The following is a 23,221-nucleotide window of genomic DNA, read 5'->3' as shown; positions in this document are numbered from 1 at the left end:
CCTTCACATACATCAGCAAGTAGGGAGCTCCACCATGTCCAGCTCAGAAAGCTGGCTCGGAATTCAGTTAGGAAGAGCAGTATGTCATAAAAATCAGGATGAGAGGGGCACCTGGGTGGCTCAGTTGGTTAAGCATCTGCCTTCAGCTCAGGTCATGATCTCAGGGTCCTGGGACCTAGCCCCATGTCAGGCTCTCTGCTCAGCGGGGAGTCTGCTTCTCTCTCTCACTCTCCCTCAGTGTTCTGCCCCCAGCTCTCAAGTAAATAAATAAAATCTTTAAAAAAATAAAAAGTATCAGGCTGAGAAAAATGAAAGATAAAGTATTGCTATTTGCCTAATTCACAGTTTAGTGTATTTTGACAATGCCCTTGGTATTAGGCAACAAAGGATTTCTTCTGCCACTTTAGCTATCTTGTTAGAGATAACCCTAACACGTAGGAAAGATGGCTGACCCAACTAAAAAGAGAATGCACATCTGTCTATCTGGCCTACCTGTGAGGAAGCATTTCAGCCTCAGGGATGACTGGTTCTAACTTTAGGTACACAGGAAAAGCAAAATCTTGCCCAGATAGAAATAGTTTACTGTTTCTCCTAACCCATTAAAGCTAATTTTGCAAATCTCAAATATCTCACACAAACCTTCTAATGGGTTTTATCTGGCTTTGGTCATTGTGATTTTTGTAAGAACTAGCTTCAGTTCATAAACAGACTTCTTTTAAAACAGATTTTCGTCAACTTGGGATTGCTATTATTTTCCTCTTTGCAGTTGGACTTTTGTGTCCACACTCTCCTTAAAAAGCAGCCCGTATGCAGCTGAAGCTTCTGCATATGCATGATGTTCTATGCATGCATGGTGTGAGTGTAGTAAAAGGAATGGCCAGCTTGGTCTTCTCCACAACTATAGTATTTCTCCTAGAGGACAGGGCCTTCGTCATGCTTTAGCACAATGCCCTGCGTGTACAGCAGGTACTCAATAAATACTCACTAGACCCAGGGGATGGATCTGATCAAGATTTTTTGGGAATGAAGGGAAATGTTGAGGGAGATGTTTCCTGTGTGTCCCATAAGGTATATAGCTTTGTCAGAGACTGGAAGTGATTAGAAAAAACTAACACAGTCATCACAACTGAGCAAGCACTAAATTTTCATAACTCAAGGGCTACAGCCCTTAATAATGGCATGAACTCAGCATCTTTTCTCTCCCACAAGATGCCCTGAATTCTAGAAGAGAGTGAATGGGTTTATACATAGAGGTAGGACAAGGGGATGAAGGGGAAGTGTCAGAGATATGACTTAGTTAACTAACAGTGAGTATTACATTTCTATATTTTATGTTTTACCATAAAATCAAGTGAATTTTATATTATTCACCATAATAATATATCCATGTGTTTCCAAATAATAAATCTTCCCCCATATCCTGGAGTAACATTCAAATGTATGTTTTATATATATATATATGTCAAATATCCAAATGTAACTCCCAGGTGGAGGTTACCAAGTGTGGGAAACACAACACAGATAGACCTCAAGTCAGAACTGAGTTTATCTGGTTAGTTTATCCAGCCAGCTTGTAAAGTGCAGAGGGAACAGTATGTGGGAAGTTAAAGTGGGACAGGTGTGGGGTGTGGATGTCCAACAACTCCTGGGCTGAGCCCTATGGGACACTCCAGGGGAGCAGCCAACTAGAGAATGCAGCAAGGCCCCTGTAGAACTGGGGAAGAGACAGTGACAGAAGGAAAGGGCAGGGAGGATAGCAGGTTTCCAGACCCTTACATGTCCTGCATAACTGGCTGTTAAAGAGCGTGCAGGATGGGATTAAGCTGATCACTTTCTCAGTCTGGTTTACAAGTCTTGTGCCTCAGGTCCTTTTGAAAACCTCTTACTTTGCCTTTGATTCTTAGTGCGTTTGAGGTCAGTAGTAAGGAGCTGAGCCTTGGTGCAGGAGCCTGGGCCTTACTCATTAATAAGCCTTTATTGGGTGTCCACCATGTGAAGATCATTACCAGGTATTACTGCTTTGTTTTTTTTTTTTTAAAGATTTTTATTTATTTATTCATGAGAGACAGAGAGACAGGCAGAGGGAGAAGCAGGCTCCCAAGGAGCAGAGAGCCCGATGCGGGACTCGATCCCAGGACCCTGGGATCATGACCTGAGCCGAAGGCAGACACTTAACCATCTGAGCCACCCAGGCGCCCCACTGCTTTGTTTTTAAGTGGATCCAAATTCTCTTTACTTTGTCTTCTCACATAAAATACAGGATTCATATTTTTTTTAATTTTTACAGTTTAATTGAAGTATGCTTTACAATATTATTTTAGTTTCTGGTATACAATATAATGATCAAAGAATTCTATACATTTTTCAATGCTCATCATGATAAGTGTACTCTTAATCCCCTTTATCTATTCTATTTCACTTATCACTGCATGGACTATCCCTCTGGCAACCACCAGTTTGTTCTCCATATTTAAGAGTCTGGGTTTTTTCTGTTTTCTTCATTTGTTTTGTTTCTAAAATTCCACATATGAGTGAAACCATACTGTATTTGGTCCTTCTCTGTCTGAATTATTTCATTTAGCATATACCCTCTGGGTTCATCCATGTTGCTGCAAATAGCAAGATCTCATTCCTTTCTGTGACTAATATTCCATTGTAGATATACTACATCTTCTTTATTCATTCTTCTATCCATGGACACTTGGGCTGCTTCCATATCTTGGCTATTGTAAATATTCCTGCAGTAAACATAGGGTGCATATTCCTTTTTGAATTAATGTTTTCATTTTCTCTGGTCAAATACCCAGTAGTAGAGTTACTGGATCATATGGTAATTCTATTTTTAATTTTTCAAGGAAACTACATACTATTTTCCATAGTGGCTGCACCAATATACATGCCCACCAACAGTGTACAAGGGTTCCTATTCCTCCACATCTTAGTCAACACTTATTTTTTCTCTTTGACTTTAACCATTCTGACTGGTGTGAGGTGATGTATCATCGTGGTTGTGAACTGCATTTCCATGATGATGAGTGATGAACATCTATCTTCTCATGTGTCTGTTGTCCTTCTCTCTGTCTTCGTTTGAAAAGTGTCTATTCAGATCCTATGTCCATTTTTTAATTGGATTAATTGGTTTTTTGGTGTTGAGTTATATAAATTTTGGATATTAACCCCTTATTGGATATATCATTTGCAAATATCTTCTCCCATTCAGTAGGTTGCCTTGTTTTGTTGATGGCTTCCTTCCCTGTTCCAAAGTTTATTTTGATGTAGTCCCAGTACTTTAACTTTGCTTTTGTTTCCCTTGCCTAAGAAGGAAATAAGAAGACATATCTAGAAAGATGTTTCTACAGCTGATGTCAAAGAAATTACTGCCTATATTATTTTCTAGGAGTTTTATGGTTTCAGGTCTCTCCATTTAGATCTTTAACCCATTCTGAGTTTATTTTTGTCTATGCTTCAAGCAAGTGGTCCAGCTTCATTCTTTTGCATGTTGCAGTCCAGTTTTCCCAGTGCTATTTGTTGAAGAGACTGTCTTTGTGTATTATTGCCAAATGTATATTATTGCCTCCACTGTCATAGATTAATTGACTATATATGCATGGGTTTATTTTTGGACTCTCTATTCTGATCCATTGATTTATGTGTCTATTTTTGTGTAATACCTTACTATTTGGATTACTACAGCTCTGTAGTAGGTCTTGAAATCTGGGATTGTGATACTTCTAGCTTTGTTCTTCTTTCTCAAGATCACATTGGCTATTCAAGGTCTTTTGTGGTTCTATACAAATTTGAGGATTACTGTTCTACTTCTGTAAAAAATGCTGTTGCTATTTTATTAGGGACTGTATTCAATCTGTAGATCGGTTAGTATGGACTTATTTTAACAATTGGTTCTTCAAATCCATGAGCATGGAATATCTTTCCTCTTGTTTGTGTCATCTTCAGTTTCTTTCATTGATGTTTTATAGTTTTCAGAGTACAGATCGTTCATCTTCTTAGTTAAGTTTATTCCTATTAATTTCATTATTTTTAGTGCAATTGTAAATGGGATTGTTTTCTTCATTTCTCTCTCTGCTACTTCACTATTATTGTAAAGAAATGCAACATATTTCTGCATATTAATTTTATATCCTGTGACTTCACATTTATCAGTTCCAATAGTTTTTGGTGGAGACTTTAGGGTTTTCTATACATGGTATCACGTCACCTGCAAACAGTGAAAGTTTTACTTCTTCCTTACCAATTTGGATGTTTTCTCTCTCTCTCTCTTTTTTTTTAAAGATTTTATTTATTTATTTGAGAGAGAAAGCACATGAGACAGGGGAGGGTCAGAGGGAGAAGCAGACTCCCTGCTGAGCAGGCAGCCTGATGCGGGACTCGATCCAGAGACTCCAGGATCATGACCTGAGCCGAAGGCAGTCGCTTAACCAACTGAGCCACCCAGGCGCCTTCTCTCTTTTTTTAAAGTTTTTATTTAAATCCTAGTTAACATATAGTGTCCTGTTAGTTTTAGGTGTACAATTTAGTGATTTAACACTTACATACAACATATAGCTCATCACAAGTGCACTCCTTAATCCCCATCACAAATTTATCCCACCCACCCCCATCTCCCCTCTGGTAACCATCAGTTTGTTCGCTATAGTAAAGAGTCTGTTTCTTGATTTTCCTCTTTTTTTTCCAATGATTTATTGTTTTGTTTCTTAAATTCCACATATGAGTCAAATCATATGGTATTTCTCTCTCTCTGGCTGACTTATTTTGCCTAACATTATACTCTCTAGCTCCATCCATGTCATTGCAAATAGCAAGATTCCATTCTTTTTATGGCTGAGTAATATTCCATTGTATAGATACCACTTCTTCATTATCCATTCATCAGTCATGCACATTTGGGCTTTTTTCATAATTTAACTATTGTAGATAATGCTGCTATAAACATCAAGGAGCACATAACCCTTCAAGTCAGTATTTTGTATTCTTTGGGTAAATACCTAGTAGTGCAACTGCTGGATCATAAGGTAGTTCTATTTTTAACTTTCCGAGGAACCTTCATACTGGTAAGAGAGTTCTCCACATCCTTGACAACACCTATTGTTTCTTGTGCTGTTAATTTTAGCTATTCTACAGTGTGAGATGGTGTTGCACTGTAATTCTGATTTGCATTTCCCTGATGATGAGTTATGTTGAGCATCTTTTCATGTGTCTGTTGGCCATCTGCATGTCTTCTTTGGAAAAATGTCTATTCATGTCTTCTGCCCATTTTTTAATTGGATTGTTTTTTGTTTTTTGAGTTTTAGAAGTTCTTTATAGATTTTAGATACCTTTATCAGATATGTCATTTGCAAATATCTTCTCCCATTCCATAGGCTGCCTTTTAGTCTTGTTGCTTCCTTCATTGTGCAGAAGCTTTTTATTTTGATGTAGTCCCAATACTTTATTTTTGCATTTATTTCCCTTGCCTCAGGAGACCTATCTAGAAAGAAGTTGCTAAAGCCAATGTCAAAGAGGTTACTACCTGTGTTCTCCTCTAGGATTTTTATGGTTTCAGGTCTCACATTTAGGTCTTTCATCCATTTTGAAATTATTTTTGTGTATGGTAGAAGAAAGTGGTCCAGTTTCATTCTTTTGCATGTTGCCGTCCAGTTTTCCCAACACCCATTGTTGAAGAGGCTGTCTTTTTTCCATTGGATATTCTTTCCTGCTTTGTCAAAGATCAATTGCCCATATACTTATGGGTTCATTTCTGGGTTTTCTATTCTGTTTCACTGATCAAGGTGTCTATTTTTGTGCCAGTACCATATTGTCTTGATCACTACCACTTTGTAATATAACTTAAAGTCAGGAATTCTGATGCCTCCAGCTTTATCTTTTTCAAAATTGCTTTGGCTATTTGGGGTCTTTCGCAGTTCCATACAAATTTTAGGATTGTTTATTCTAGCTCTGTGAAAATACTGGTAGTACTTTGATAGGGATTGCATTAAATGTGTAGATTATATTGGGTAATAGAGACATTTAAACAATATTTGTTCTTCTAATCCATGAGCATGGAATGTTTTTCCATTTCTTTGTGTCATCTTCAATTTCTTTCATCAGTATTTTATAGTTTTCAGAGTACAGATCTTTTACCTCTTTGGTTAGGTTTATTCCTAGGTATCTTATGGTTTTTGGTACAATTGTAAATGGGATAGGTTCCTTGATTTCTTTTTCTGTTGCTTCATTATTGGTGTAGAGAAGTGCAATAAATTTCTGTACAGATTTTGTATCCCACAAGTTTATTGAATTCATGTATGAGTTCTAGCAATTTTTTGGTGGAGTCTTTCTGGTTTTCTATATTGAGTATCATATCATCTGCAAATAGTTTGACTTCTTCCTTGCCAATGTGGATGCCTTTATTTCTTTTTGTTGTCTGATTCCTGAGGCTAGGACTTCCAGTATTATGTTAAATAACAGTGGTGAGAGTGGACATTGCTGTCTTCTTCCTGACCGTAAGGGAAAAGCTCTGTTTTACCCCATTGAGGATGATGTTAGCTCTGGGTTTTTTGTACATATGTTGAGGTATGTTCCCTCAAAACCTACTTTATTGAGGGTTTTTATCATGAATGGATGTTATACTTTGTCAAATGCTTTTTCTGCATCTATTGAAAGGATCATATGGTTCTTATCCTTTCGTTTATTAATGTGGTGTATCACATTGATGGATTTGTGAATACTGAACCACCTCTGCAGCCCAGGAATAAAACCCATTTGATTGTGGTGAATGTTTCTTTTAATGTACTGTTGGATTCAGTTTGCTAGTATTTTACTGAGGATTTCTGCATCCATGTTCATTAGGGATACTGGCCTGTAGTTTTGTTTTTTAGTGGAGTCTTTATCTGGTTTTGGTATCAGGCCTCATAGAACAAATTTGGAAGTCTTCCTTCCTTTTCCATTTTTTGGAATAGTTTGAGAATAGGAATTAACTCTTCTTTCAATGTTTGGTGGAATTTGCCTATGAAACCATCTGGCACTGGACTTTTGTTTGTTGGGAGATTTTTTTTGATTACTAATTCAATTTCTTTGATGGTTTCCATTTATTCAAGCTTTCTATTTCTTACAGTATCAGTTTTGGCAGTTTATGTGTTTCTAGGAATTTATCCATTTCTTCCAGGTTGTCCAATTTGTTAGCATATAGTTTTTCACAATATTCTCTTATAACTGTATTTCTGTAGTGTTGGGTTGTTATTTCTCCTCTCTCACTTGTGATTTCATTTATTTGGGTCCTTTCTCTTTTCTTTTTGACAAGTGCGGCAAGGGGTTTATCAATTTTATTAATTTTTTCAAAGAACCAGCTCCTGGTTTCTTTGATCTGTTCTGGTTTTTTTAGTTTCAATATCATTTATTTTTGCTCTAATCTTTATTATTTTCCTTCTTCTGCTGGCTTTAGGCTTCATTTGTCCTTCTTTTACTAGATCCTTTTAAGTGTAAAGTTAGGTTTTGGAGATTTTTCTTGCCTCCTAAGGTAGGCCCTGTATTGCTATATACTTCTCCCTTAGGACCGCTTTTGATGCATGGCAAAGGTTTTGGACTTCCGTGTTTTTTCATTTTCATTTGTTGCCACGTATTTTTTTTTCTTCTTCTTTAATTTCCTGGCTGACCCATGCATTCTTTAGTAAAATGTTCTTTAACCTCCATGTATTTGTGGTCTTTTCTAATTTTTTTTTTTTTTTGTAGTTGACTTAAGTTTCATAGCGTTGTGGTCAGAAAATATGCATGGTATGATCTCAATCTTTTTGTACTTATTGAGGCCTGATTTGTGACCTAGTATGTGTCCTGGAGAATGTCCCATGTGCACTTGAAAAGAATGTGTATTCTGTTGCTTTAGGATGGAATGTTCTGAATATATCTGTCAAGTCCATCTGGTTCAGTGTGTCATTCAAAGCCATTGTTTCCTTGTTGATTTTCTGCTTAGATGATCTATACATTGATGTAAGTGCAGTGTTAAAGTCCCCTACTATTATTGTATTATTATCAATGAGTTCCTTTATGTTTGTTATTTATTTTATTTAAGATTTTATTTATTTGAGAGAAAGAGAGAGAGAACACAAGCAGTGGAGGGGCAGAGGGAGAGGGAGAAGTAGGCTCCTGGCTGAGCAGCGAACCCAATACGAGACTCGATTCCAGGACCCCAGGATCATGACCTGAGCCAAAGGCAGAATGCTTAACCAACTAAGTCCCCAAGATACCCCCCTTTATGTTTGTTATTAATTGTTTTATATATCTGGATGCTCATAGGTTCTGTATATAAATATTCACAATTGTTAGATCTTCTTGGTGGATTTGTCCCCTTTATTATGATATAGTGCCTTTCTTCATCTCTTTTTAGTCTTTGGTTTAAGGTCTAATTTGTCCAATTTAAGTATTGCTACTCTGGCTTTCTTTTGGCATCCATTTGCATGATAAATGTTTCTCCATCTCTTCATGTTCAATCTGGTGTCTTCAGATCTAAAATGAGTGTTTTTGTAGGCAGCATATAGATGGGTCTTACTTTTTTGTACATTCTAACACCCTATATATTTTGATTGGAGCACTGAGTCTATTTACATTCAGAGTAATTATTGATAGATATGTGCTTAGTGCCATTTTACTACTTGTTTTGTTGCTGTTCCTGTTGATTTTCTCTGTTCCTTTCTTATTTTTGTCACTTTTGGTCTTCTTGTCCACTCAAAGAGTCCCCTTTAATATTTCTTGCAGGGCTAATTTAGTGGTCATGAACTTCAGTTTTTGTTTGTCTGGGAAACTCTTTACCTCTCCTTCTATTCTGAATGATAGTCTGGCTGGATACAGTATTCTTGGATACAGATTTTTCATATTCAGCATTTTGAATATATCATGCCACTCCCCTCTGGCTTGCCAAGTTTTGTTGAGAAATTTCCAGGTAGCCTTATGGGTCTTCCTTTTAAGTTAAGGACTTCTTTTGTCTTGCTGCTTTTTAAGACTTTTTCTTTACCACCATATTTTGCAAATTCAATCACAGTATGTCTTGGTGTGGGCCTGCTTCTGTTGATTTTGACAGGAGTTCTCTGTGCCTCCTAGACCTAGGTGTCTGTTTCCTTCCCCAGATTAGGGAAGTTTTCAGCTATTATTCCCACAAATAAACTTTCTGCCCCCTTTTTTCTCTTTTTCTTCTGGGATTCCTATAGTACAAATGTTATTACATTTGATGGAGTCACTGAGTTCCCTCAGTCTAGTCTCCTGTTCTGTAATTCTTTCTCTCTTTTGTTCACCTTTATTATTTTCCATTACTTTGTCTTCTTCTGTTTTTCTTTTTAATTACTTTGTCTTCCATATCACTTATTTAATCCTCTGCTTCTTTTGGCTTTGTGTTCATTGCAGCAAGCCTATTTCCAATCTCAGTTATAGCATTTTTCATTTCTGATTCTTTATCTCTTTCATCTCTGTCTTAAGGGTCTCTCTGAAGTCTTCAGTTCTTTTCTCAAGCCCAGAGAGTGTCCTTATGTTTGTTGCTTTAAATTCTCCATTGGCCATGTTACTCATATCTGTCTCATTTAGGTCTCTGGCTATGACCTTATGTTGTTCCTTCATTTGGGACGAATTCCTCCAACTTGGTATTTTGTCTAAGTCCTTGTCTTCTTCTGAGTATTAGAAAAGCCTATTATTTTTACTGCTCCTGAGTAATATTATGAAGAAGCGGTCATATAATGTCCAGGGTCTAACTCTTCAGGGATGGTCTCTGGTATGTGCTTCATGAGCACTGCCTGCTGTGTCTTGGCTGCTCTATCCTTTAGGACAGTCATCGACAGAGGCTCACCTTGCCTGCAGTGGGCAGTGTTTGGTCCTTGGCCAGAATGCACCAGTTTTAACTAGGTGTGCTCTGGTCTGCTTGTTAAATGAGACCTGATACTGCTTTGACTAGAACTGAAGCCCTGCAGAACTCTGGTTGGGGGACATGGTGTGGACAAGGATTTCTGCTGGTCTTCTGGAGAAGGGGCCTGCTGCTCAGGGACTAAGGCAATCTTGACCAAGACGGGCAGTCCTGCCAGAGCATAAGAGTGTAGGACTTGGTGTAAGTAGGTTAGGCAGTCAGTGTTGTTGCTGCACTGCTTATTGCAGGTCGCTCTGTATTCATGCTGAGGGGTAGGAGAGGGAAATGGTGCAGCTGGCTCCTTTGTTCCTGGAGAGGCATCTCCCTGATTGCTGTCTCTCAGGGCAGTACTCCGAGAAGAGCGAATAATCTCCCCCATGTGTGACCTAGGCGTTTTCCAGATATTACTTCCATACTGACCACCTCCAGGTTGTTTGCCTGCCTTCTCTTCAGGAGCAGTGCAGTGCCCTCAGGGCTCTAACCCAGCAAAGCCCACTGACTTTTAAAATTCCAGTATTTGTGCCCTGATGGTTGCAAGAACTCATGAAAATCAGCTCGTCTCATTTTCCCAGCCAATGGCTTTGGGAAAATGTTCTCCCTGTGCCTTCTCTTGTGTGCTCCTCTCTTCCTCTTCCCCCCACCCCTCACCTTTCTGTACAACCATGGCTCCTTCCCCTCCACAGCACCTGCAATCTGTTTCTCCCCTAAACCAAAACTCTGCACTTCTTACCTTCTTTGATGTGGATCCTTCTCTCCCTTTAGTTGTGGAGTTTGTTCTGTCAGTTTTCAGGTTGATTTCTGGGGTATTTAGAATGATTTGATAGTTATCTAGTTGTGTTCGAGGGAAGAGGAAAGCTTAGGGTCCTCCTGCTCTGCCACCATCTAAGCTCCTCCCCGAATGCCTTTTATTTCTTTTTCTTGTCTGATTGCTTTGGCTAAGAATTCCACCACTACACTGTATAGAAGTGGTGAAAGTGGACATCTGATTTTGTTCCTGATGTTAAACGAAAAGCTCTCAGTTTTCACCATTGAGTGTGATGTTAACTGTGAGTTTTTCTTATATGGTTTTTATTATGTTGAGGTATGTTCCCTCTAAGAGGGATTTGCTGAGAGGGCAATATCAATCTTACGGTGCCAAGAAAGCATATACATGGAAAAAAGAAAATTAAGAATAGATTTTAAAATGTAAAAAACCTAAAGATCACTCCTTAAAAGTACTTTCCATAATTTTGGGGATAAGGTGGCATCTTATAAAAAGAAATCAAGAAAACATTATCCTGAAAATAAACACTGTTAGGTCAGATATATAGCATATGTTATTTAAAGTAAAATACAGTTTTATATATATATTTTAAAAATTTTATTTATCTATTTGACAGAGAGAGAGAGAGAGAGAGAGAGCACACACAAGCAGGTGTGAAGTAAAACAAGAACTGTAAAAGCATTTAAGGTTTGTCTCCACATACAAAACCATTGTACCAATCCAGAGACCCAGAACTTCTGGATGGAACTGAATGGACCCAGAAGATCAGGGAATAAGGATCCTTTTCTATTTATACTCAACTCAGAGCTCACTCCAGCAAAAGCAGCTCATTGTATAAATAAATGGCTTCTAAAAGCCAGATGATGTTAATGGTTGCATTTGAGTCCAGCAAAGAAAAGATGATTCATTTGCTGTGTGTTAAATTTTAGACTTATGTTGAACAAATGTGACAGATGAAAACTTCAACAGAAAAAGAGAAAAGAAGCCAACCTGCTTTCCCACTTGTTAAAATTAGGTTTTATAACAAAATAGTCCAAATATAAGTGGGAAAATATACTATTTGGAATATCTTCTAAATATCTCTTTGTATATACAAACACAGAAAACCCCTATTTCTCTGTTGGTACAAGAAGACTATTTTATTACTTTTATTTATTTTATTTATTTATTAAGTAGGCATGGAGACCAATGCTGGGCTTGAACTCACAACCCTGAGATTCAGACCTGAGCTGAGATCAAGAGTCTGATGCTTAACAATTTGAGCTACCCAGGCGCCCCAAGAAGACTATTTTTAAAAATTCTGTCCTAATATAAAATCAGGCAAACTGAATTAAATAATTAAATAGACAGTAAGTCTACTGACATACTGAGTCGTGACTGCTATTAACTTACTACATGGCCATATACTTAAATAGCAGCAATTCTTTCTCAGGAAGAAACTCAGTATATCAAATATTTTGAATATCAGGGTCTGAGATTAAAACTCAGGTTTCTGGTGTGCCTGGCTGGCTCAGTTGGTAGAGCATGCAACTCTTGATCTCAGGGCTGTGAGTTCGAGCCCCCCTCCCCCTGGTTGGGTGTAGAGATTACTTAAAAATAAAATCTTAAAATACATAAATACTTGAGTTTCCAAATGCTTATGTCCTTGACTTGCAACCACTCAGTCTATACTATACATTCTACAGCAACCTAACCCAGCTTGCCTCAAAAGCTAACATGCATACAAGCCACCCGGCTTTGGTTAAATGAAGATTCTGATTCACTACTCTGGAATTAAGCCTGACATTTTTTTATAAGCCTGTCCCTTTATTTTATTTTATTTTATTTTATTTTATTTTAATTATTTTTGGGGGGGAGGGGAACCTGTCCCTTTTTATAAGCTATTGGTCTACAAACCATACCCTGAGCAGCAAGGCCCTAACCCACATATCCAAATGGTTAATCAAGGTTAAAATATCACAGTGCTCCTATCAGGTGCTGCTGTTGCTAGGAGTTTATCTACTGGAAAACATTTTGACAGCAATGGTGCCCCTATTTCTTCCTCCTCCAATTCAGTGATGAAGTCAGTCCTTTGTGTTCTGGGGACCCTGGGGACACTTGTAATCTCACCCCACTAATCTTCTCCCTCTTATATTATCTTAGGAATTTAGTTGTAGGTGAAAAGACCCACCTGGATGATGATCATGATTTTTGTGAGTCGGGGTGAGGGCTGCAAATGGCTGAAGCTCCACTCAGATCTTGCTACTCTGAAAAACAAACTCCTTCCCTTCCCCGCCCCCCCCCCAGGATGCTACCAAGAGCATCCTGAAGCAGAAGTTTCACTGTTGTGGGTTGCTTGATCTTGGAACATGGACTAAAAAGGATCAGGGGAGAAGTTTGTGAGCCTGTGGAAGAAGAGGTTCCTGACTCTACTTATATAATTCCAAATTAGTAGGGAGCAGCTGGTGACTGCCATTCTCAGCAGTCACTTCCCACCCCTGATGCCTAACAAGGTTGACTCTGAACCCATTTGCCTTGGTCAAAAAGAGCAGTGCTTCCAGGAAGCATATTTAGGGATCTTAATATATTTATCAGCTCCTAGAAAAAAGAATCCAGTATTAGACTTTCAGACACCCACTACCAAGCATATATTTTAACAAAGGTATTATGTTTGACAGAAGGGGATTGTGCTCATTCATTCATTTATTCAATATGGACTGAATGTTACTGAGCACCTACCACATTCTGTATTGGGTAGTAGAGATAGAATGAACAATTCCTACTCTCATGAACCTTGCATTCTAACAATACATTACTTAACCAGTATACAACATTCTAATTCTACATACATTATTAACTGTAATTGCAATAAAGGCTATAAAGAAAAGTACAGGGGACTATGAAAGCATATAGCAGGAGGTACTAATCCCAAGAATTGGGGAAAGCTTCCCTAAAGAAATGACACTTAGGATTGAATCTGATGGGTAAGTAAATTCAACCCTGCAAAAAATGGCCAAAGTATATATTACATGCACTGGGAAACATGTGCAGTCTTTCTGAGCGGCTGTGAGAAAGTAAAAGCCAAGGAAGCTAACTATAGTTATAGTTATAGATATATATAGATACCAGCTATTCTGACCACTGTGAGGTGATATATCATCATGGTTGTGATTTGCATTTCCCTGATAATTAGTGATGCTGAGCATCTCTTCAAATGTTTTCTAGTCATCTCTATATCTTCTTTGGAAAAAATGCCTATGCAGGTCCTCTGCCCATTTTTTAATCAGATTATTTGTTTTTTGATGTTGAGTTGTAAGAGCTCTCTATATATTTTGGATACTGATCCCTTATCAGATATATCATTTGCAAAGGGGCAGAATACAAAAGGATATTTAAAGTATGGACTCAATTATTTCTAAAATGTAGAGAAAAATGACAAATACATAAAAATGGTAAATTGTTGCCAACACTGCCCCAATAAGATTGTGAATAGTTATTTTTCTTATGTATACTTTTTAAACTTTTTAAACTTACCAAATTTTACTTCTTACATTTAAAAAAAAAAAAAGTCCAGATCCCCAAATACAACATGGTAGTGGCTCCCTTCTCCCCTTGCCTAATGTGACCTTTCCACCATACACACATTTACCTACAGGATACATCCTCCACTCCAGACCTAGTCTTTGACCGTCAATCCTACTTTTAACTGCCCTTCAGTACTAGGCCAATCCATAGTGGCTAGTGTTAGTTCATTTTCTAGTGGAAAATACCACTAAGAATACTGATACCCAGTGAGAAGAATGATATCTGTAAGAATCTTATTAGCTAACCAATACTTAAGCTTAGGATAGTTTATAATGTACTTGGAGGAATGGAAAAACAGCAAGTAAATATAACCATGGCACATATTTACACTTAATGTCTAATGGCTCTTATTCTATAGTTTGTCTTAGTCTGCAAAACTGTAAGTTTGGACTTCAAGCACTTTCATATTGTGAACTTTTACATGTTCAGAATATTACATAACAACCCAATTGTAACTAAGTTCAAAGATTTCAATAGATTAAAAAAGCATCTTCAAAGCTCAGTGTCTAAGGTTTTCAACATTGCAGGGGTCTGGAATTTTCAAAAGATATATAGCTGTGCTGCACAGCTATCAGAGAAAAGATTCTGTTAATGAGACCATAAGAAATCCAAAGATGTCCTCAGCACAGAGGTTGAGAGCATTCCAGAATCCAGATGTTCAGAGGATTCACCCTAACTTTAAAGGAAAGTGTTTATTTACAAGCTCTCCTACCCAAGTTTTTCTGACAACAAATTTTACCCAATTTGCTCTTTCTTATCTGGTTTTCCTTTTTTTGTCTTCCCCATATGTCCCCAAGCCAAACCTGAATTTCTATATACTGAAAACCCAAGATATGATGATAAACTGAAACATCAGATATAGAATTAAACTAAACAAAATTTACTAAGTGCTACTATGTTTCCAAACTTACTGTTTATTAAAAACCATATAACTTGGAAATACATAAAGAATGGAAGATACAAAACAGTTCAGTTCTTAAACAGTTCTTAAACATATCACAGTGATTTCATTGTGATCCACAGCCACTAGATTCCAGAGATACATCTTCTAGAGACTCTCCACTAAAACCGAATTCACTACTTTTCAATATCCAACACATCATATCCAACTTAAACTCACCTGTATGATTTATAATGCAAATTGAAACCTTCCAAATCAGCCATTCCAAATGCTCTTATTAAAATAGTGTTGCTCAAGCATTTTTTACAGAAGTATAGCTGACATACAATATTAGTTTCAGGTGTACAACGTGGTAATCTGAAGATTTTACAATGCTCACCACTGTAAGTGAAATAACGATCTGTCACCATACAAAGTTGTTACAATGTTGTTGACTATATTCCCCATGCTGTACCTTTCATACCTGCGACTTATTTTATAACTGGACGTTTGTTTTTGCTTATTTCTTTTTTAGATTCTACATATAAGTGAATCATATGGTATTTGTCTTTTTCTGACTTCTTTTACTTAGCAGAATATCCCCTACATCTATCCAGGTTGTCACAAATGGAAGATCTCATTCTTTTTTATGGCTGAATAATATATATATACACAACATCTTCTTTATTCACCTATGGATGGACATTTAGATTACTTCCAAATCTTGGCTATTGTAAATAGCCATAAACACAGGGCATATATCTTTTTGAATTCATTTTTTTGCATTCTTCAATGAAATATCCAGAAGGGGAATTAACAGGTCATGTGGTAGTTCTTTTTTTTTTTTTTTTAAAGTATGTTCCTTGCCCAGTGTGGAGCCCAACATGGGGCTTGAACTCAAGACCCTGAGATCAAGACCTGAGCTGAGATAAAGAGCTGGACACTTAACCAACTGAGCCACCTAGGTGCCCTGGCCATGTGGCATTTCTATTTTTAATTTTTTGAGGAACCTCCATACTGTTTTCCATAGTGGATGTGCCAATTTACTTTTCCACAAACAGCACACATGGGTTCCCTTTCCTCCACATCCTTACCAACACTTGTTATTTCCTGCCTTATTGATACCAGCTATTCTGACCGCTGCGAGGTGATATATCATCGTGGTTGTGATTTGCATTTCCCTGATTAGTGATGTTGAGCATCTCTTCTAATGTTTTCTAGTCATCTCTATATCTTCTTTGGAAAAAATGCCTATGCAGGTCCTCTGCCCATTTTTTAATCAGATATTTGTTTTTTGATGTTGAGTTGTAAGAGCTCTCTCTATATTTTGGATACTGATCCCTTATCAGATATATCATTTGCAAATACCTTCTCTCATTCACTAGGTTGCTTTTTTGTTTTGTTGATTGTTTCCTTCACTATGCAAAACTGTTTTATTTTGGTGTAATCCCAATACTTTAATTTTGCTTTTGTCTCCCTTACCTGAAGAGATAGAACCAGAAAAATATTGCCAAGGCCAATGTCTAATGAGTTTACTGCCCAATTTTTTTTTAAGTTTTAGGTTTCAGGTCTTACATTTGGGCCTGTAAACCATTTTGAGTTTATTTTTATGTATGGTGTAAAAAAGTGGCCCAGTTTCTTTCTTTTGCTATCTAGTTTTCCCAGCACCATTTATTGAAGAGACTGTCTTTTCCTGACAGTATATGTTTGCCTTCTTTGAGGTTAATTGGCCAAATAAGTGTGGGTTTATTTCTGGGTTCTCTATTCTGCTCTACTGACCTATGTGTCTATTTCTGTCAGTGCTACTATACTGTTTTGATTACTATAGCTTTGTAGTATAGTTTGAAATCTTGGATTGTGATACCTCCATCTTTGTTCTTCTTTCTCAAGATTTCTTTGTCTATCAACAGATGTTGGCGAAGATGCAGAGAAAGGGGAACGCTCTTACACTGTTGGTGGGAATGCAAGCTGGTGCAACCACTCTGGAAAACAGTATGGAGGTCCCTCAAAAAGTTAAAAATAGAACTAGCCTATGACCCATCAACTTCACTACTAGGTATTTTTCCAAAGAATACAAAAATAGTGATCCAAAGGGGCACATGTACCCCAATGTTTATAGCAGCAATGTCCACAATAGCCAAAATATGGAAAGAACCGAGATGACTGGATAAAGAAGATGTGGTATATAAATACAATGGAATATTACTCACCCATCAAAAAGAATGAAATCTTGCCATTTGCAATGATGTGGATGGAACTAAAGGGTATTATGCTACATGAAATAAGTCAGTCAGAGAAAGACAAACATATGATTTTATTCATATGTGGAATTTAAGAAACAAAACAGATAAACATAAGGGAAGGGAAGGAAAAATAAGATAAAAACAGAGGGAGGCCAACCATAAGAGACTTTTCATATAGGGAACAAACCGAGGGTTGCTGGAGGGGAGGTGCATGAAGGATGGGGTAACTGGGTAATGGGCATTAAGGAGGGCACTTGATGTAATGAGCACTGGGTGTTATATGCAACTGATGAATCACTGAATTCTATCTCTGAAACTAATAATATACTGTATGTTAACTAAATTGAATTTAAATTAAAAAAAAAAAAGATGGCTTTGACTAGGTCTTTTGTAGCTCTGCACAAATTTTAGGGTTATTTGTTCTAGTTCTGTGAAAACCACTATTGGTATTCCGATATGGATTGCATTGACTCCACAGACTGAAGTAGACATTTTAACAATATGAATTTTTCTAATCCATGAGCATGGAATATCTTTCCATTTATTTGTGTCATCAATTTCTTTCATCAATGGCTTATAGTTTTCAGAGTACAGGTCTTTCATCTCCTCGATTAAATGTATTCCTATGTATTTTATTCCTTTTGGTGCAATTGTAAATGAGGTTGCTTTCTTATTTCTCTTTCTGCTACTTCACTATTAGTGTAAAGAAATGCAACAGATTGGGGCGCCTGGGTGGCTCAGATGGTTAAGCATCTGCCTTTGGCTCAGGTCATGATCCCAGGGTCCTGGGATGGAGCCCTGTATCAGGCTCTCTGCTCAGTGGAGAGCCTGAGTGTCCCTCTCCTTCTGCCTGCTGCTCTGCCTGCTTGTGCTTGCACACTCTCTCACACCCTCTCTATCAAATAAATAAATAAAATCTTTAAAACAAAAAAGAAAGAGCTGCAACAGATTTCTGTATATTAATTTTGTATCCTGAAACTTTACTGAATTTATTAGTTCTAATTTTTTTTCATGGAGTCTCTAGGGCTTCTTTTTTAAATTTTAGTTCCAGTATGATTAACATACAGTGTTATATTAATTTCAGGTGTGCATTATAGTGATTCAACAATTCCATACATTACCCAGCGTTCATCATGACAGGTGCACTCCTTAATTCCCATCTCCTATTTCAACCATCCCTCCACCCACCTCCCCTTTGGCTACCATCAGTTTGTTCTCTATAGTTAAGAGTCTATTTCTTGGTTTGTCTCTCTTTTTTTTCCCTTTGCTAATTTGTTTTATTTCTTAAATTCTACATGATTGAAATCATATGGTATCTTTCTCTGACTTATTTTGCTTAGCAATATACTCTCTAGCTCCATCCATGTTGTTGCAAATGGCAAGGTTTCATTCTATTTTATGGCTGAATTAATATTCCATTGTAAATATATATACCACATCATCTTTATCCATTCATCTATCAATGGGCACTTGGATTACTTCCATAATTTGGATATTGTAAATAATGTTGCAATAAACACAGGAGTGCATGTATCTGTTTGAATTAGTATTTTTGTATTTTTTTTTCTGTAAATACTCAGTAGTACCAGATCATAGGGTATTTCTATTTTTAACTTTTTGAAGAACCTCCATACTGTTTCCACAATGGTTGCACCAGTTTGCATTCCTACCAATAGTACAAAAGGGTTCCCCTTTCTCCACATCTTCGTCAATACTTGTTGTTTCCCGTGTTATTTTAGTCATTCTGACTAGATGTGAGATAGTATCTCACTGTAGTTTTTTTTAAGATTTTATTTATTTTTAGAGAGAGAGAGCAAGTAGGGGAAGGGGCAGCGGGAGATGGAGAGAGAGAAAATCTCAGCAAACTTGCACTGAGCCTGGAGCTTGACATGGGGCTCGATCCCACGACCCTGAGATCATGACCTGAGCTGAAATCAAGAGTCAGACGCTTAACTGACTGAGCCACTCAGGCACCCCTCCCTGCAGTTTTGATTTGCATTTCCCTGATGATGAGTGATGCTGAGCATCTTTTCATGTGTCTGTTGGTCATCTATATGTCTTCTTTGGAGAAATGTCTATTCATTTCTTCTGCCCATTTTTAAATTGAATTATTTGTTCTTTGGGTGTTGAGTTGTATAAGTTCTTCACATATTTTAGGTACTAACCCTTTATAGATATGTCATTTACAAGTATCTTCTCCCATTCAGTAGGTTGCCTTTTAGTTTTGTTGTTTCTTTCACTATGCAGAAGCTTTTTATTTTGATGAGGTCCCAACAGTCATTTTTGCTTTTATTTTCCTTGCCTCGGGAGACATCTAGATAAATGCTGCTATAGCCGATGTCAGAGAAATCACTACCTGTGCTCTCTTCTAGGAGTTTTATAGCTTCAGGTCTCATATTAGGTCTTTAACCCATTTTGAAATTATTTTTGTGTATGGTATAAGAAAGTGGTCCGGTTTCATTCTTCTGCATAGAGCTAACCAGTTTTCCCAACACTATTTGTTAGACTCTTTTTCCCATTGCATATTCTTTCCTCCTTTGTCGAAGATTAACTGACCATACACTTGCGGGTTTATTTCTGGGTTTTCTATTCTGTTCTATTGATCTATGTGTCTATTTTTGTGCCAGCACCATACTGTTTTGATTACTACAGCTTTGTTAGTCTGGAACGTGATGTCTGGAATTGTGACACCTCCAGCTTTTCTTTTTTAAGATTGCTTTGGCTATCCAGGGTGTTTTGTGGTTCCATACAAATCTTAGGGTTGTTTGTTTTAGTTCTGTGAAAAATGCTGTTGGTATTTTGGTAAGGATTGCATTAACTGTATAGATTGTTTTGGGTAGTACAGACATTTTAACAATATTTGTTCTTCCAACCCATGAGCATGAAATGTCATTCCATTTCTTTGTGTCATCTTCAATTTCTCTCATCAATGTTTTACAGTTCTCAGAGTATAGGCCTTTCACCTCTTTAGTTAGGTTTATTCCTAGGTATCTTATGATTTATGGTGCAATTGTAAATGGGATTATTTTCTTAATTTCTCTTTCTGATGCTTCATTATTAATGTATAGAAATGCAAAAGATTTCTGCACAATGATTTTGAATCCTATGACTTTACTGAATTCATTTATCAGTTCTAGTACTCCTTTGGTGGAGTCTTTCAGGTTTTCTACATACAGTACCATGTCATCTGCAAATAGTGAAAGTTTTACTTCTTCCTTACCAATCTGGGTGCCTTTTATTTCTTTTTGTTGTCTGATTGCTGTGGTTAGGACTTCCAGTACTATGTTGAATAAAAGTGGAAAGAGTGGACATCCTTGTCTTGTTCCAGTCTCTTTAGGGCTTTTTTATATATAGTGTCATGCCATCTGCAAAGAGGGACAGTTTTACTTATTCCTTACCAATTTGAATGCCTTTTCTTTTTCCTGTCTGATTGCTGCTACTAGGACTTTCAGCACTATGTTGAATAAAAATGGCAAGAGTGGACATCCTTGTTTGTTCTTGATCTTAGAGGAAAAGCTTTTAGCTTTTACCACTATGATGTTAGCTGTGGGTCTGTCATATATGGTCTTCATCACATTGAGGTGTGTTCCCTCTAAACCCACTCTGTTGAGAGTTTATCATGAATCGATGTTGAATTTTGTCAAATGCTTTTTCTATATTCATTGATATATGGTTTTTATCCTTCATCTTGTTAATGTGTTATATCAGTGATGGATATGCAGATATGAACCATGCTTGCATCCGTGGAATAAATCCCACTTGATCATGGTAAATTATCCTTTTGATGTATTGTTGAATTTGGTTTGCAAATATTTTGTTGAAAACTTTTGGATTTATGTTCATCAGGGATATTGGTCTGTAATTTTCTTTTTTTATAGTGTCTTTGTCTGGTTTTGGTTTCAGGGTAATGCTGGCCTCATAGAATGAATTTGGAAAACTTTCTTCCCTCTTCTATTTTTATCGTATTTTTTTTAACTCTTATTTAAATGTTTAGTAGAATTCACCTGTAAAGCCATCTGGTCCTGGAATTTTGTTTGCTGGGAGTTTTTAAATTGCCAATTCAATTTCATTACTATTAATTGTTCTATTCAGATTTTCTGTTTCCTCCTGATTCAATCTTGAAAGATTCTATGTTTCTAGGAATTTATCCATTTCTTCTAGGTTATCCAATTTGTTGGCATATAATTTTTCATAGTGGTCTCCTATTAACCTGTTATTTCTGTGGTATTTGTTTTAATTCTCCTCTTTCATTTCTAATTTTTGAGTCTTTTTCTCTTGATAAATCTGGCTAAAGGTTTATCAATTTTGTTTATCTTTCCAAAGAACAAGCTCTTAGTTACACTGATCTTTTCTATTGATTTTGTAGTCTCCATTTTCATTTATTTCCACTCTGATCTTTACTATTTGCTTCCTTCTACTAACTTTTGGCTTTTTCTTTTTTCTAGTTCCTTTAGGTATAAGATTAGATTGAGATCTTTATTGTTTCTTGGGGTAGGCCTGTATCACTATAAATTTCACTTTTAAAACTTCTTTTGCTGCAACCCAAAGACTTTAAAACACTGTCTTTCCATTTTCACTTGTCTTCAAGTATTTTTTGAGTTCCTCTTTGATGTTTCCATTGACCCACTGGGTGTTTAGGAGCATGTTGTTTAGTCTCCATGTGTTTGTGGGCCTTTTCCAGTTCTTTTCTTATAACTGATTGCAGGTTTCATAGTGTTGTGGAAGGAAAAGATGCTTAATATCTTACTAAATTTGCTGAGACTTGTTTTGTGGCCTAACATGTGATCTATCCTGAAGAATGTTCAATGTGTACTTGAAAAGAATGTGTTGGGAGGAGTAGGAGACCTGGATTTCGTCTGGTCTCAGGAATTCAGCTGGATAGGGATCAAACAATTCTGAACACCTACAAACTCAACAGGAGATCGACGAAAAGAATAGCAACAACTCTCTGAACAGAAAAGCAACCACTTTCTGGAAGGTAGGACATGCGGAGAAGAGAATCCAAGGGGATATTCGGGAGGATAGACGGCGGGGGAGGGGCCTCCATCGGCCGCTTCTGGCAAGTGATAGAGCCGCGAAGCACAAAATCGGAACTTTTAGAAGCTGGCTCCGCTGAGGGACGTCGCTCAGGTGGCTAAGCTGGGGGGTGGAACCCTCGCGGGACAGTGTGGTCTCAGGACCCTCGGGGTCACAGAAAGATCGGGGGTGCCTGAGTGCGGCAGAGCTCCCAGGTATCGGAGCCGGGAAGCCGGCTGCAGAGATGGAGCCGAGGCGCGGGCTTTCAGCTCGGGGTTGTCACAAACCATAATCCGGGGCACAATCGGGCCACTGCTCCTCCAGCAGGGACCCAACAAGCGGCAGATCTGGGGAGACTCTCCTTCCTCGCCCAAGAGGAGCGGCGCGGGAGCGCACCGCAGGGATCTGCTGGGTTTGGAGACTCCACATCGAGTCAAGTACCAGAGATAGAAACTCTCGGTCAGAGGCCGGGTGAGCACGGAGTGCGGCCCCAGACCGGGGAGACGGGAGCGACTGACTGCTTTTCTCTGGGGGCTCACTGAGGAGTGGGGCCCCGAGTTCTCGGCTCCTTGGGATCAGAGATTGGGAGGCCACCATTTTCACTCTCGTCCTCCAAAGCTGGACGGAAAGCTTGCAGGGAACAAAAGCTCCCGAGAGCAAACCCAAACAGATTACTTAGCCCAGACCGGCAAGGACGGGGCAATTACACCTCCCGCAAAGACATTTGGAAACCACGGCAACAGGCCCCTCCCCCAGAAGATCAGCGACAACAGCCAGCCAAGACCAAGTTTACCCATCAATGAGAATGCCAGAACTCCGGCGCTAGGGGAATACTGCACATAGAATCCATGGCTTTTTTTTACCATGATTCTTTAGTTTTT

At 37.9% G+C, this 23,221-nt stretch overlaps 1 protein-coding gene across 2 annotated transcripts in view; it reads right to left on the bottom strand.

Annotated features, from left to right (window-relative positions):
* Positions 1–23,221, bottom strand: part of JAM3 (junctional adhesion molecule 3) — a 105,267-nt gene that overhangs the window by 58,397 nt on the left and 23,649 nt on the right. The window lies entirely within an intron of this gene.

The sequence above is a fragment of the Mirounga leonina genome, unplaced genomic scaffold (genome assembly GCF_011800145.1).
Source record: "Mirounga leonina isolate KUSES-001 unplaced genomic scaffold, KU_Mleo_1.0 Mir_153, whole genome shotgun sequence".
In the NCBI taxonomy this organism is placed as follows: Eukaryota; Metazoa; Chordata; class Mammalia; order Carnivora; family Phocidae; genus Mirounga; species Mirounga leonina.
Note: the sequence above shows the minus strand (reverse complement) of the source record. Positions and strands in the feature narration are given on the sequence as shown.